Here is a 17,629-nt window from a genome sequence, read left to right as displayed (position 1 = left end):
TTACCCGACGTAGAAGGGGTCATATTATGCGTACCGACGAAGAAGGGACTCATTGGAGTTTGACCTATAAAGACCATGCTCAATTTTGGTCTATACGAGGAAGATCCCATCGACTTAGTTTAAATTCATTTTAAGTGAACGAATAACTAGCAATGCGTGAATGAATTAACTTAGGTGATGGCTTATTTAAAAACAAGTGATATCTGTATATCAATGAAAACTAACGCGTGACCTCTATATGAGTCAGTTTTCATGCAAATATTAGGTGGTTTGATTTTTAGGCGGAATATGATGCATATTATCGTTACGAAAAATAAATAAAAGAATGCAATACGTAAATAAAATTCCTAGTGTGGCCTATCCTAATAAAAAGAACATGAAACAACATTGGAATCCACCGTTGGACCCGAGAAGCTTGTCTTGATGTTCCATCTTGATCCATGCAGCGGGAGTGAGCATCCGGTCTCCATCTTTGGTCTTCTCAAAAATTACAATTTAAAATTTACAAAATATAAACCTATTTACATTCTAAATAAAAACTGTAATTACAAAAGAAATAAAAATGGAGATACGAGATCTCAAAATACAACCAAGACCGTGTTCCATCATTACGGTAACACGTTCTACTAAGGCCACACTAAGTTATAACTGTTTGTAAAAATGAATAAATACGTAATAAAAGGCATTCAAGGCATTCAACAATAACGATAAAAAAAAAAGCATCAACTAAAAAATTAAATTTATTCGTGACATAATTCCGTAATTATGTTAAAATTAATCCAAACCACCTTTTAACAATTAAAATTATGTGACAAAACCGCTTCATCAACTTAATTTTAATTCATGATAATCCGTTATTTTAAATCGTTTTAAAATAACTAAATGGTACGTGAGTGAACCGTTTCACTATCAAGCGAATGCATAAAATCCGTATTATGCACATAACATGGCCGAAATAATTTTTTTTTTTTTTTTTTATATTCTTGCTGCAAATGCCGAGTGCAGCTAAAAGGAACAAAACGAGAAAAAAAAAATTTTAAACGGCCAAAAACAGAAACGGCCGAGAAAAAAAAAATAAAACAAATTTTTTTTTTTTTTTTTTTTCTTCACATCTGACCGTGAACAGTACCCAAAATTATTTTTTTTTTTTTTTTTTATTATTTTGAAGCCAAATGCCGAGGGGCTCAAAAGGTAAAAAAAAAAAAATCAATCGGCTAAAAAAAAAACGAGAGCCTCAACAAAACAAACAACATCGATTTGTTAAAGACCAATTGTAAATAGAACATAATCCGTATTATAACAAAATTACAATTGACATGATCTTGACATATTGTTACAATTATCGTTTAAAATAACAATACGCAACGAACAAATCGAAAAACAAAAGATCGTCACAAGGCACGATATCCAATGCAAAAACAACCGTGTAAAAAAAATAACCCAGCCGTGACAAAAAAATTTTGCCGAGACCAAAACATGTCACACGGTTCAACATTTTTATGAAAAAAATTATCGATTCAAATTCGTTTAATGAAAATCACATAGAAAAATTTACGTGGCCTTGCTCTGATACCACTTGAGGGGTAATATCCGTATAAAACCCTTAAATTATAGGACTATAACGCAAATTTAATACGTGATTTATTGTCATAAACGAAAAACAATGAAAAACGATAAAGCACAAGAATTAACCTTCGGTCCTAGTGCAATTCGGCAATGAGAGATCAAAGTAGATCTCCTCCTAATTGTTGCACCCAAGATCGTCTGAGAATATACCCTTGTGCTAGAAATGTGTTCTCTAATTGCCTTGCAATATTGAGAGAACTTGATGTGAGTTTTCTTTAGATGTGAGATCTGAATTTTGAGAGGCAATTTTCTCAAAACCCTAATTATTTTTCACAAATGAAAATGATTAGGGCAAAAGGAGAGAAAGCTCTCCTTTTGTTGCTTGGTTCGGCCGTGAGCCTCAATAGGGGAGAGTGGGCTTTCCACTTTCTCTTATTTTTAACTCGTGGTCCGGTTCGTAAAATGCTAAATGTATATGACACGGTTTTATTATAAATCGTCATCGGTTATCGGCTATTAATATATCGGCTAGTAACAAGGATTAGCCGACATATTAATACATGTCCGACAAAGACAATATTGTATAATTAATTCAATATACATTAATTAAATATAACCGTTTATATTTAATTTACGAATTAACTGTTTAATTCGCCTTAACCCATTTTATTTAATCCGTATTAAATAAAATATCTCAACATCGCATTTTGACTAATTACTAGTCAAATAACTTGGACTAACTGCTTAGTCAATTATTGGCATCAACATGACTGTATTTTCATACCGTCACATCTCTCAAACGTATCCTATAGGTGTGACTTTTAGGGACCAGTTGATCACCGCCATCTGTATGACAATAACGTCAAACTTATCGAGCAAGCCAACCGTTATTGATAAACGTGGACCAACTGATTATAATACAAAAGTATACCCTTTGATCCTTTTAGAGATTTATAAGTCCTTGCACTAACTGTAAAGGACACCAGCCCCAACAGTGCATGAGATGGTGGAACAGATAAAGATGATCAGGGAAAGGATGAGAGCAGCTCAAGATCGACAAAAGAGTTATGCAGATCTACATCGCCGGGATATAGAGTTTCAAGTTGGGGACAAGGTTCTTTTGAAAGTTTCTCCTATGCGCGGGGTTATGAGATTTGGGAAGAAAGGCAAGCTAAGTCAGAAGTTTATAGGGCCTTATGAGATCTTAGAGCGAGTTGGGGAAGTTGCTTATCGTCTGGCTTTACCATCTGCGTTAGAGAGAGTGCATAATGTGTTTCATGTATCGCAGCTGCGGAAGTATGTGAGTGACCCGTCACATGTGTTAGAGGAAGAGAGCTTAGAGCTAGATGAGTCCTTATCATATCTTGAAGTGCCTAAGCAGATTCTAGACCGAAAGGTTAGAAAGACTAGGAGTGGTGAGACAGTTTTGCTTAAGATCCTGTGGTCTAACCACGAGACCGAGGAAGCTACATGGGAGCCAGAGGAAGCTATGAAAGAGCGCTACCCTTTCCTTTTTTATCAGGTATGTATGGTTACGGGGACGTAACCTTGTTTCTTTTAGGGGGGTAGGAGATGATCGCGAGCAGTTTCTAAGAGTTTTATACCCCTTTTTATATGTTGTGTCGGTATGTTTGTCGGGATGAGTTGGGTTAGTATCATGTTTTATGTTGAATTTTGTTTTGGTTGCTGAGTCGGGAAGGTTATGGGAGTACCTTTGTTTAGTAGTGGTTTGAACTTCGGGGACGAAGTTCCTTTTAAGGAGGGGAGACTGTAATACTCCGTATTTATAAGTCTTGGGGTACTCTATCGAGTAGGCCTTACTCTGTCGAGTAAGGGTAAGTTGCGAAATAAAATAGTTTCTGACCTGTTGGGTACTCGATCGAGTAGTTGGGGCACTCGATCGAGTAAGGGGGTACTCGATCGAGTACCTTGGGTACTCGATCGAGTGTCCGGTTTTACGGGGAGTTTTCTCGGGTTTTGTTAATTATGCGATTAAGGTATTTAAGCTTCATCGTCATTATTCTAAATCACTTTTACAAAACCTAAATTCCTGTTTAAGAGAGAAAGCAAACAAGTTCATCTTCTTAATCGCATTCTTAGCAATTCCCGGAGTTCAGATGGTCAGTTCTTGTCGTTGTGTATACCGTTGAGTTCCTTGCGTCGAGGGTAAGATCTACGTACCCTTTTTATTGTATTTCCTTTGATTTGGTTAAACCCTAATTTAGAGATTGGAGGGTTTTTATGTGTAGTATGTGATTGGTAGCCTCTATGTGTTGTATGATAGGAGGAGGGTTCATAGAAGAGGCTTTTTGACTGTGAGAGAGACCGTCGATTGTGTGCATACCAGGTAGAATTTCCTACTCAGTATTAGTCCCATAATGGGATATTGGTTGATGTATTGTATTTGGTTGTTTGATATAATAGTTGTGTTGTGATTGTGGTTGTGATCGTTGTTGATGGTTCGTGAGGCGTGGCCTCGGCTGAGTGGGGTCACTTGCGGGAGTGACTTCACGCCCTAGTTTCGTCTTCTGTGGAACCCGCCACAGAAGGGATGTGCACATTAATGGACAGGGTCATCGCTCACTATGTGGAGCGGGGATTTGGTGGGTACGGCTGCGGTCCCCCACTGGCAGGGCTGGTCCAGTGGACAGTCAGTATAGAGATGATGGGACTTGGTTGGTTGTGTGTGTGTATGACAGTTGAGCTGTCTGTTTATCTTATCATTGTTGTCTATATTGATTGTGTGATTAGTACTGACCCCGGTGTTGTTTTGTAAACCTGCGGTGATCCATTCGGGGATGGTGAGCAGATATTGAGCAGGTATTGAGATGAGTACTGGGATAGCTGGGATGCCACGACATGATGATAGGAGTCTTCCGCTGTAGCCTTTAGTTTATTTACATTTCAGTTAGAACAGTCAGTTTGAGATCATGTATCGTACTTTTGGTTTGGTTTTGAGGATTGTAACTATTCGCTAAATTATTTATAATAAACGTTGTTTCTTCATTGTTGTTTGATTATCATTGCCTCGGGTAACCGAGATGGTAATGTCTTCATACCTGAGTGGTCCTGGTAAGGCACTTGGAGTATGGGGGTGTTACAGGTGGTTCGAACTTTTTGCATGTTTATTGATTTTATGAGATAAAAGTCGATAAAAGTCAAATTAATTAATCATAATTTCGAAACAATTGATTCTGCTCTTGATAAATTTATGCACATTTAAAAATATTATTTAAATGTTAAAAGTGAATTTGCATGTGTGTTTTCACCTTGTTTTGATGTTCATTGGTTTTTGTGGTTAAAAACCGATAAATATCGATCTTTTTCTTCATAAAATTTATCCGGAATTTTTGGGCATTTTTTCTGACATTTTGGTGTTCCTGGGCGTGTTCTAGAATACTAAAAATTTTTGTTTTAATTGTTTGGGTAATTTTTCAATTATTTTGGATTTTTACTTAAATATTATGATTTTATTGATTAAATTAGCAAAATATCACCAAATCAAACTAATTATTTATTATAAAATTAGTGAGGACTAATTTTGAGGTTCAAAACAGTTTGGACAATTAGTTTGGACTTAAATGAGATTTAAGAATTGATTATTGATTTTTACATGTTAAAAATCGATTGAATCCACAAAAACCGAGATGGATACCAACGAATGATAGATAGGGCGATTTTGGCATCATTTTACAGCATTTTAAGCATATTTATTTAAGTTGAATGAATTATTGTCATTTATTTAAAGTATTTATCTTGTTGTACCTAGTATGGCCTGGTTAATTTAATCGTTACTACCCGAAATGAATGGGAATATCGATTTGTTTGTAATTAAATACGATCTCGTATCGTCGGTTTGTAATTAATTAATAGTTTTATTTATTTTATTAATTAATGTATAATAGGAATATCAATGTAATTCATTTGTAATAGTTATTTTTACCGACGTTTCCAAAAGACGGATTACATCGAGACAGAGTCTATTTTTGGAAGGTGTTCCAAATCCCACAAGGAAGAGCCACTTTTGGAATGAAGAGGCAAGGGACTAAGGAGTTGGTTTCCAAAATGTAATAGACTAGTTTTTATTAACTAGGTGGCCATACTAGGATTTATTCATATGCTTACATGTTTGCTTGTTTTATTTTCGCGCATGCCAAAATCGCCATTCACATGCATTTTTTATTTTCGCGATTGTCAATTCACGTCATTTACATTCACCGAATTAATTCACTTATAAGGAATTTATGACTAAATTGACAAGATCTCTCACATAACTAAAATTGAGATTAGCCGTACCAATTAGTAACACCTATGAATCTCTTATTCATTAGAGCCACGCTCGCCCAAGCGGGGTGTTCTCTTTTTACCTTGGGTAAGTCGGGTGGTAAACGGTTATCACACGCTAAAATTGGTTGGACTCAACGGGATATAAGACGGTCTTGTGTTCCGGGGCTAGTAGATGGATTTAAGGAAATTCGTCGACCAAGAGTTCTAGAGGTAGAATTAGTCAACGTGAGTTACCGAATTTACACAATTATGGGATGTTTCGCCCAAGCGATGCTCATTTTTGTTTAATATTTGGGTCCTGGAATCATTTATATAATTTAGTGGGAGGTCATTATATAAATGCTAAAACTTGCTAAACATGTTTTTACAAGTAATTTTTAAAAGAATGAATGTTAATTTTTCCTTTTTGTTGTAGCATTTAATTCGCAATGGCAACTTCATCAACTCCATCGACTACTTCACTAGGAAAAGATTCATGGCTAAGGTCCGTAATGGACAAATGTATCTTAAAAGATGACGGTAGTAACTTTCTTGAATGGGAATCCAACATCGAAAGTGACACGTTGTCCGACAATGTGCTCACTTACTTGACCGATGCTCCTCCTATCGAGCCCGGTGCAAGGGCTTCATCGGCGGTGCGGACTGCCTATGATGACCATGTGAGGATGTCGAATGATATCAAGAATGTGTTGATATGGTCGATGTCGCCAAAGCTCAAGTTATCATGCATTTCTTTAAATGCGTACGAGATATTCACTCGTATGATCACTATGTTTTCACAAACACCTAAAGTCCGTCAATACGATGCGGCGGCACGCTTCTTTGAAGCTAAGCTTGAGAGGGGCCAAAAGGTTGGTCCCCATGTACTCAAAATGGTCGAATATGTTGAGATCCTAGAGCGTCTAGGGTGTAAGATTCCTAAGACTCTTGTGGTGGATCGTATCCTCCACTCACTCCCCACCAAGTTTGCCCACTTTAGGGTAAACTACAACATGAATGACATGGATAAGAGTTACCATGAAATTCATGCACTCCTCACCCAAGCGGAGAGGGATATGGAAGCTAGTGGGAGTGAAAAGGGAGATGTTTTAACCATGAAGTTAAAGAACATGTCACTTGGAGTCAAGAAAGGAAAAGGGAAGGAAAAGTCCCAATTCAAGAAATCGTCAAAGAAAAATGACAAGGGAATGGGGAAAGCCGTTGAGAATGGCAATCCCAAGGCAAAAAGTGTCAAGCTCTCTGAGGCCGAATGTTTCCATTGTAATGGAAAGGGGCATTATAGGAGGAGTTTTCCCAAATACTTGGAGGATCTCAAGGAAGGGCGTGTGCCGCCTATTGGTATGATTCCCTCTTTCTATGAGATAGACGTTAATTATGCTTATACTTCCACTTGGGTACTTGATACCGGATGTGGCTCTCACCTTTGTAACCATTTGCAGGGTTTAAGGGACGTGCAAGCACTAGCAAAAGGTGATGTGGATCTCCGCATGGGCAATGGAGCTAGAGTAGCCGCCGTTTCCGTGGGGACCTATGTGCTAACTTTAGCTAGTGGTTTAGAGTTCTATTTAAATAAGTGTTATTTTGTACCAACTTTAACTAAGAACATCATCTCCATTTCCGCGTTAGACGCGGAAGGCTTTTGTTTTAAGATTAAGGACAAGTGTTGTACTTTTTCTTTTAATGATTTGGTTTATGGCAAGGCCATTTCAATTGGAGGCATTTATGTTTTAAATGATGTTAATGACGTTTATCATGTGGAAACTAAAAAGCTCAAAACGGGTGATCCAAACGAATCCTACCTTTGGCATTGTCGTTTAGGCCACATAAACGAAAGACGCATTAAGAGACTTGCTCATCAAAAGTGCTCAAACCATTTGGTTTTGAATCTTATGGTACATGCGAGTCTTGCCTTCTAGGCAAGATGATTTGTGCACCTTTTGCGGGAAAAGGGACACGAGCTAGTGAGGTTCTGGCTCTCATACATACGGATGTGTGTGGACCATTACCCATCACCGCTAGAGGAGGTTTTCACTACTTCATTACTTTTACTGATGACTTAAGTAGATATGGGTATGTCTACTTAATGAAGAACAAGAGTGAAGCCTTTGACAAGTTCAAAGAGTTCCAAAATGAAGTAGAGAACCAATTGGATAAAAAGATTCAGACCCTACGGTCCGACCGTGGTGGTGAGTATCTAAATATTGAATTTGATTCACACCTAAAAGATTGTGGTATAGTATCACAATGGACTCCTCCTGGCACACCGCAATTACATGGTGTGGCCGAAAGGAGAAACCGAACTTTACTTGATATGGTTCGGTCTATGATGAGTCTAACTGAGCTTCGTAGTTCATTTTGGGGTTTTGCCCTCTTGTCTGCAGTATTTTCACTAAATCGAAGCCCGACTAAAGCGGCCGATAAGACTCCATATGAGATATGGACAAGGAAAGTCCCTCATTTGTCATTCATGCGTATTTGGGGTTGCGAAGCGTACGTTAAGATCAAGTCTGACAATAAGCTTGCACCCAAGTCTGACAAATGTCTTTTTGTAGGATATCCAAGGGAAACACATGGCTATTACTTCTACAATAAACACGAGAACAAAGTGTTTGTGGCTCGTGATGCTGTTTTCCTAGAAAAAGAATTTATTTCTAGGAGACAGAGTGGAAGAAAATTTGAACTTGAAGACGTTCGAGAGCCACAAACCGAGAATGAGGTAGAGGAGAACGTGGAGGATAGCATTCCCTCTTCCTCTGAAACGGTAATTGTTCCTAGAAAGTCAAGTAGGATTTCTAATCCACCTGATCGCTACCTTGGTAACATCGAAGAAGATGGTGTTTTGCTACTTTTAGAAAGTGATGAACCCACTACCTACAAATCGGCCATGTCTAGTCCCGACTCCTCGCTTTGGCTAGAAGCCATGCGGTCCGAAATGGATTCAATGTACGAGAACCAAGTATGGGACTTGGTGGATTTACCTGAGGGAGTGCGACCCCTTCAGTGCAAATGGATATATAAAATTAAGCTCGGTGTGGATAAACATGTGGATGTTTACAAAGCTAGATTGGTGGCAAAAGGTTTCACCCAAGTTCATGGTTTACACTATGACGAAACCTTCGCTCCAGTCGCTATGCTTAGGTTCATTAGGATAATCTTAGTGGTTGCCGCATTTCATGATTATGAGATTTGGCAAATGGATGTCAAAACCGTCTTCTTGAATGGGATTCTAGAAGAAGAGGTGTACATGATACAACCTGAAGGTTTTGTGGATACATTTAACCCTAAGAAGGTTTGTAAGCTCAAGAAGTCCATTTATGGCCTTAAGCAAGCATCTAGGAGTTGGAATCATCGCTTTGATCATGTTATTAAACAATACGGTTTCACTAGAAGTGTGGAAGAACTGTGTTTATACATGAAGTTTAGTGGGAGTAAGGTTGAATTCCTTGTCCTATATGTGGATGACATATTGCTCATTGGGAATGATGTTCCATCACTCACTTCCGTTAAGGAGTAGCTAGGGAAACACTTCCAAATGAAGGACTTGGGAGAGGCACAACGAATCTTGGGTATCCGGATCTAAAGGGATAGGTCCAAAAGGATATTAGCATTGAGTCAAGAAGCTTATATTGACAAAGTTCTTGACCGGTTCAATATGAAAGACTCCAAGAGAGGATTTATACCTATGGGCCAAGGGATTAGTTTGAGCAAGTCACAGTCTCCCTCCACCCCTAAGGAAATTGAACACATGAAGACCGTCCCTTATGCTTCCGCTGTTGGATCTATCATGTATGCTATGATTTGCACTCGTCCTGACGTTGCGTATGCCTTGAGCATGACAAGTCGTTATCAAGCCAAGCCTGGTGAGAGTCACTAGATAGCCGTAAAGAATACCCTTAAGTACTTGAGAAGGACTAAGGATTCGTTCTTAGTGTTTGGAAGAGAAACTGAGTTGTGTGTAAGAGGTTACACGGACGCAAGTTTCCAAACCTATCGGGATGACATGAAATCCCAATCCAGCTATGTGTTTATGCTAAATGGTGAAGCTGTTTGCCGGAAGAGCTTCAAGCAAAGCGTTACTGCGGATTCTACAACAGAGGTTGAGTACCTTGCAACGTCTGAGGCTGCGAAGGAAGCTGTTTGGATTAGGCAATTCATGGAGGGACTAGGAGTAGTCCATTCCGCCAAAGATCCTATCACTCTATATTGTGATAACAGTGGAGCTATTTTTCAAGCCAAAGAGCCTAAGTCTAGTAACAAATCTAGACACATTGAAAGGAAATACCATGTAATTAGAGATTATGTGGAAAGGAAGGAAATTGACATTTGTAAGGTTGGGACAGATGATAATATTGCTGATCCTTTAACCAACCCTTAATCAAAGGCTAAGCATGATGGTCATGTCGTCGCTATGGGATTGAGACGAGTACCAGATTTTCTTTAGATTATGGATATGTAATAATTGGATAGTGTATCTTTTATTATATATATGATAATCACATTCATTGTTTTCGCATTCATTTCTTTTATGAATCCTTTATTTAGTGTGACTAAATTATTAATACCTTGTTTATCTTAATAAGTTGTGGAGACAATGTTGAACACTATTCAAGTGAATAAGATGAACATTGTATTTTGTCCCTAGTCACTTAATGAGGTGACGTCTCGGAGTGACTAGATTGTAAGTCGATTGATGGTTGTTCAACACCATAAGGTCATAGGTGATGACTGGTCGATTACATAGGCAGAGTGTGTGACATTTTGCCGGACGTTGACCATTTAGAGAGTCCCTAAGTTCTATTATAGACGCTTGGTCATGGCGGGGATCTCTAAGATGTTCTAATGAGTTGATTCTTTTGTCTGCAGACTATTATCTGAGCAGGTGCAGTTTCCGAGTGACTTTGGTTTTTGTCCTAGGTCGTGCCGTGAAAGGAGGCCAAAAGGGCATTTACTAGGTCATGGTGAGCTGTATTGTGCAATAGGATAGATAGGGCATACAAGAATTGTCCACCCACGTTGTGTAACTATATCTCAAGGCCAGTTGAGGAGTTAATGACACAAATGCGTGGCCACGCTCGGAAGTAATCTGTGACAGATTTTTCCGGTCAGGTAGTCACACTCCTGATCGAGAAAACTACTCGCGATGTGTTCATGTGCAAGTGCGACCTGAAAGACACCTTGCATTGAGTGGGAGATTAAAACGGACAAGAGAATTGGTAGCGCACACCTTGTGTCGGACAAGTGGGAGATTGTTGGAGTTAGTGTCCTCCACAATAGTGCGTTAACGAAATAAATCTCATTAATGGAATATCATCAGATATTTAATTATTTGATCCTTGCCAGTTGATTAACGTAAATCGATAACGGTTGGCTGACTAGAGTTTGACGTTATTGTCGTGAGATGGCGGTGATCAACTGACCCCTTTCGGTCACACTTATAGGAACGAACCCCAATAGACAACTAATTAATTGTATGAGATAAAATTTATTTAGTCCCTTGATTTGTAGACTAAAAGGTTAGTCAATTATTTTAAGAGAGAATTCGAGTTGCGAACTCGAGGAACAGCAGTTATTATTTAATTATGCGATAATTGAATAATAAATTTTGGGAGACGGGTTTTAGTTAATTACCGGTTAGTTTACTAAAATTGTACTAATTGATTAATGTGATTAATATTAGTACGTAAATAATATGTGGATTGGTACACGTATATATTTACGGAGTGATTTGGACGAATTAATTATGGAAGTATTTAAACATGAAACGATGTTTAAAATAAAATTACACGTATTTCTGCGACAAATATAAGAACCAACATGGACCCGTAAATGGGCAAGTGGACAGTGTAATATTGAGTAGTGGATGATTATGAACATAATCATTTCACCTTACTTTGTATACATTCATAAGTTATCTTATATAAGATTTTGCATGTGATGTAAGATAAAAATATAAGACAAATTTTACACTCTTCCTCACCTAACACTCCACCCCACCCGGTTTTCCCTTCCCTTAAAGACCAAATTGTTGTTCTTTTTATCAGTTACTTCTTTACTTTTGCATGTGAATCATTTTGGTCTTCATCTCTCTAAAAATAATACACATCTCTACTAAAATTGTTAGTATTCATATTTTTATTACTAAGACTTGTTAGTAATATTACAAATAATATCAAGGGTATAATATTCACAAGTTCTAGTTCAATACTGGTTATTATTTTTGGGTAAGTTCTTGGGTGCAATAAGAAGGAGATCTTCTCTTTGAAGATTAGTAAGGAGGATCATCCATTTGGTATAAGCTCAAGAACAAGCTAGTAAGGTGAACTAGTTTGTGCCCTTTTTACCACAAAATCAATGTAAGGAAATTGTCTTTCCTTATACTTTCTTCTTTATGCTTTCATATTAGCATGCATGTTACATAGATCACCTAAATCACAAATTATGAGATAATTTAATTTTTATTAGAGAGTCTAATATGGATCTATGATCTTTCACCTTGGCCTTTACACTTGTAGAGAATCCGAGATTTGTCATGTCATATGCCACTAACGTCGTAAGGATCATCCTTCCACCCCATCCGATCGCCCTTGACAAAAGCATTTAGCAATTGTGGACGAAAGTAGACTAGTTGAACACAACTTGGAGGTGACTTGTTTGTATCCTCTTAGACTTAGTATCTAGGAGAACCAATATCTATGATGGAGTGTGTACCCTTAAATTGCTTCCCTTATAGATGATTTTGTAGATGAGGAAAGTGGCTATTCTTTTGTAGATGCATACTTTTACTTCTTTTTGTATGCTTAAATATTTGGATGCATCGCCATTTTGGGAAGCCCTACCTTGCCTTACAAGAAGGCATCTTACCTCATAGATGTCTTGTTGTGAATTGAAGGGGCGGAGTAAGACCCGCTAATTGTCTCACATCGGCTATAGTAGTAGTGTTAGTTTAAATAAAGGTCATAGTTTTACTCACCTCTTTACTCGGGATGAGAGAAGGTTTGGTTTGGGGTTATTTGATGTGACTCGTATTTAAGCACATTTAGTCCCCTAACTAGCCTCGTTCGTACACTTTCTTACATGCATTAGGGTCGTTTCTTATCTTTAGCTTCCTACTTTGCATATTCTATGAGGTTTTGTGTCCTTGGTAGGAGAGGAATGCTAATCTTGCTTATATGGAGCAAAACGGAGCTAAATGGATCGCATCTAACGACCAAGCAACAAAGAGGAGACCAATATTAAAGGCCTAGGTCAATAAAACAAGTATATGGGCAATGATGAAGGACCCCCATGGCTCCTCAATGATCCCCACGGATCATGAGGCAGCCAAATGAAGAAGAAGCAAAGCTGCCCTTTTAGACGAATGTCCCAGAAGCAGTCTGACGTCCCAAAGAGCAGGACGGGCGTCCTCAAGACTCAGCCCGAGCGTCCCCTTAGCAGGACGGGCGTCTTTCATTACAGGATTGGCGTCCATCAAGGGGAGGTTGTGCGGCTCCAAGCAGGACTTGCAAGGCGTTAAACTCATTTAAGGGACTTAATCGTCATTTAAGCCCTTAGTTAACCTAATACTTATACTTAGTATAAATAACCCTTTGATTAGCAAGTTAGATTAACAAGTTACATTACCATAAACCAAGTTTATTTAGATTAATCCAAGTTATTTAGTAGATTAGTACAATCCAATTACACAACTTAATCTTACTTACATCTTAATCTTTCCTTAATTGTTCAAGTATTCTTAGATTTAGTTGGGTAATTTGACGATTATTTGAGGTTTATTGGAGAATTGACAACTCTTCATCATCCATCAAGTTTTCTTCTATTATTCTTTGCTTTCTATTTGATCATCCTAAGTTGGTACAATTTCTGTACTCTTTACTTAATCCTTGTTAATTGTTTTACTCTTTCATCATGTTTTGACTTGTTAATATGATTGACACCATTGCTAGCATGTCCACCATGATAATGAGTGAGTAGTTCCTTAACTAGGGTTAATGGGGAATTAGGGGAGTTAATCATAGGGTAGATATTTACTTAATAAGTTCATATGAATGCTTGTTTGTTTTAGTTTCAACTTATGCACATGTTATGCTTGATGAAATGCTTGATTGACGACCTAGCATGATTTTATTATCCTTTCAACAAGACTTGTAAGACATAAACCAACTCAAAGCTTGTTAGACCATATATATAGTTGAATAGGGAGAATTAAGTCGTTGTAGGTGTTGTAATGTCTTTACCGACTCAGCTCCGAGACCCAAAACTTCATAGGGATTGTAAGATATAAACTAACTCGATTCCACTACAACAATAAATTGCTTGCATATATGAAACTTGTTTATATGATCTCATCATGATTCCCTATGAACACATGACACCCTATTACTTTAATCAATTGTTCACATACCCCATTTGCTTGCTTTGCTTTACTTTCATTTATTTACCTTGCTTTTGTTAAGTAGTTTAGATTGCAACTCTCAACCCAAATTGTGACACCAAAGACATAGCTATTCACAATCGATAAGTCAATACAATACCCATCCCTTGGGATCCGACCTTTACTTACCGCTCTACTAAGAGTAGTTTGTTGAGAATATAATTAGTGTTTTGATTAGGGAGAATAGACGTCACTTCGACCCTCATCAATGGGATTTGGTTGGTTTGCCTCAAAAATCATGCCTAAAACTTCATCGAAATGGGCTCAATAATCGCTCCGAAAGGCAGATTAAAAACCAATTTAAAATTAAGACTTCTGAATTAATTAAAAGCGACAAAAACGAAACCGTCACACAATTTGATTTTCTTAATCAAAACATTTACCAATTTCAAATAATTCAAATAAAAACTTTTAATAATTTAATTTTATATAAATCATAAATAAAATCTTAAAAATTCAAATTAAATTGGAAATATAAACCGATGAAATAAACTTCAATTATTTCATAACTTAAAACAAATTGCGAAATTAATTTCAAAATACCAAATAATTTAAATTTCAAAAACCGTCGATTAATTCTCGCTTTGCATCATCATAAGAGTCCTATTAAATGACCGATGCCGATGAAAATACATGTGTCCTATCATCATCGGGTGTTAGGCGGGATTTCTATAAATTCCAATATCAACACACATGTATCCATATAAGGTTACAACTATTGAAGAGACCAAAGATCTTTCCAAACTGACCCTCAATGAACTAATGGGCTCACTCATGGGTCATAAGTTAACTCTCATGAAGCGTTCGGGCGAATGCTTTAAAGCTAGAGGTTTTGCACTCAAATCAACCTCAAATTATGAGGAAAGTGATGAAGATGAGGAAAAAGCCATGTACTCACATAATATGGCGAAAATGATCAATGGTCACGTTCCATAAAATTTCAACAATTCTAGTAAGAAACGTTTTGCAAACAAGAGATCTTTTTTTCACGGCGGCCTGTTTCAAATGTGGTGAAAAAGCTCACCTTATAAAAGATTACCCCAAGTGGAATGTGTTCAAATTTAAGGATAAACGGGATTTTGCTACGAAATAATACAAACATAACCTCATATGTGCAATTTGATGTTTATCTAATCCCGAAGAGGATGACAACCTTGAGGAAGACTTAGATGCCAAAGTTTGATTGGCTACTCGTCTAAATCATGATGGTCCCAAGTTTTCAAAGAAAGAATCCACAAAATGTCTCATGGCGCATTCTTATGATTTCGACAACGAGTCTGATGTTGAGGAATTAGTGAGAGGTCGCAATAATTATTGTTACTTGGATAGTGGATGCTTACTTCACATGATGAGAAGTGAAAGACAATTTGTCTCACTTGAAGCCTACAAAGTTGGTACCGTGACGTTTGGCAATAATAAAAAAGGTGAATTCATTGCAATTGCAAAGATTGGTAAGTCATCGTTACAATGTGTTGGCAAGGTGTTGCTTGTCAAAGGTTTGAAGCATAATGTCCTTAGCATATCTCAGTTATGTGATAATGTTAATATTTTTGAATTTTTTGCTAGTGAATGTCCTATACTTGATGGTAATATAAGGGAAATTGTTCTTGAAGAAAACGTGTTAAAAATGTATACTTGACTAATTTTTGGGCATTGTCTAGTCAAACCATGCCTTGTACAAGTGCTCTAAAGAATGACCCACGGCTTTGACATAAATGATTAGGTCATGTAAATGTTAGAACATTGAAAACCATTAAGCGACTTGACTTAGTTGATGACATTCCTAACAAAAAATTTGACTTTACAGAATTATGTGATGATTGTGCTCGAGGAAAACATGTTAGAAGTTCATTTAAATCCAAAATTTTTTGTAGTAAATCAAAACCTCTTGAACTACTTCATATTGATTTTTGTGGACCAGCGCATGTTAGCAGTAGAGGAGGTAGTCGTTTTTTTATTTGTGATTGTTGACGATTCTTCACGATTTATTTAGCTTCTCTACTTAGAGTCTAAATATGAAGTATTTGATGATTTTTTAATTTCGTTAGAGAACGTCCAAATTAAATTTGATAAAAAGCTCATATCCTTGAGATACGACCATGAAACAGAATTTGAAATTTTTTTATTTATTAGTTATTTTGATGAGTACGGTATTAGTCATAACTTTTCCGCATGTGCTACACCTCAACAAAACGAGGTGTGGAACGTATTAACTGTACACTTTAAAACATGGCTAGGACTATTCTCATTAGTAGTAAGTTGCCGAAAAGATTTTGGGCCAAAGCCATCAACACTTCATGATACAATTATAACCGTTTTATTATTAGAAAAATACTTAATAAAACTCCCTACGAATTGGTAAAGGCAAGATAACCTAATATCTTCTATGTGAAGTATTTTGGAAGCAAATGTTTTGTTCATAACAATGGGAAATATAATTTGGGCAAATTTGATACACGTAGTGATGAGGCCGTAATTGTTGCATATTCGGATCATAGTAAACCTTATAAAGTGTATAATAAACGAACTATGAAAATGAAAGAAAGTGTACATGTCATATTTGATGAGTCTAGGCTTTTTCATTCTAGTTAAAATGAAGAGGATTATGAAAATGATGAGGACTTTGAGCTTGGAATGATCAGACATGACAAAGATGATGTACATGAGGAAAATGAAGAGTATCCACAGTCCGAGTCACTGTTGAATAGTGAAATAGCCCAAAATTCAAGGGGAACAGAACTACTTACATCTCAAAATAAGACTACTACATCCAAGGGGAATGGTGAAACACCTAAACAAAACGAACAAACAAAAACAGCACCCCATTCACAAAATGAACCCTATTCCACAGTGACCTCCATTGGGAATTCTGAACCCGATGACGCCTCTAACATTATAATCGTAACAATGAAGTGGACATGCCAATAATCTTACCCTCTTTCAAACTTGACCAGTGACTTAAGTTCAGGAAGAAAAACAAGATCATCCCTCAATGATTTCTTTGCATTTCAAGCGTTCCTCTCTCAAATTGAACTTAAAATATCACCATGGCACTCTGTAACACCCTCATTTATTCAGGAGTCTTTAGCTAGACATGCCAAGTAAATGAGAGCGTTACCATCTCGGTTTCCCGAGGTAATGAATAACAAAGTCCAACTCACCAAAGTACTTTAAAAAAAACTTTAGCGATTACATGTTTATTAAAAATTAACCAACTAAAACTTACTATAAATTAAAGTACAACTCGCAGCGGAAATAAATAAAGTAAAAAGATAATCTATGTGGTCTAGACTTCTAGGTAGACTGGCCAAGTCCTCACGCATTCCCATAAGCTCCCAAGTCAGC

The sequence above is a fragment of the Silene latifolia genome, chromosome 10 (assembly GCF_048544455.1).
Source record: "Silene latifolia isolate original U9 population chromosome 10, ASM4854445v1, whole genome shotgun sequence".
Classification (NCBI taxonomy): domain Eukaryota; kingdom Viridiplantae; phylum Streptophyta; class Magnoliopsida; order Caryophyllales; family Caryophyllaceae; genus Silene; species Silene latifolia.
This window is presented reverse-complemented; position numbering follows the sequence as displayed.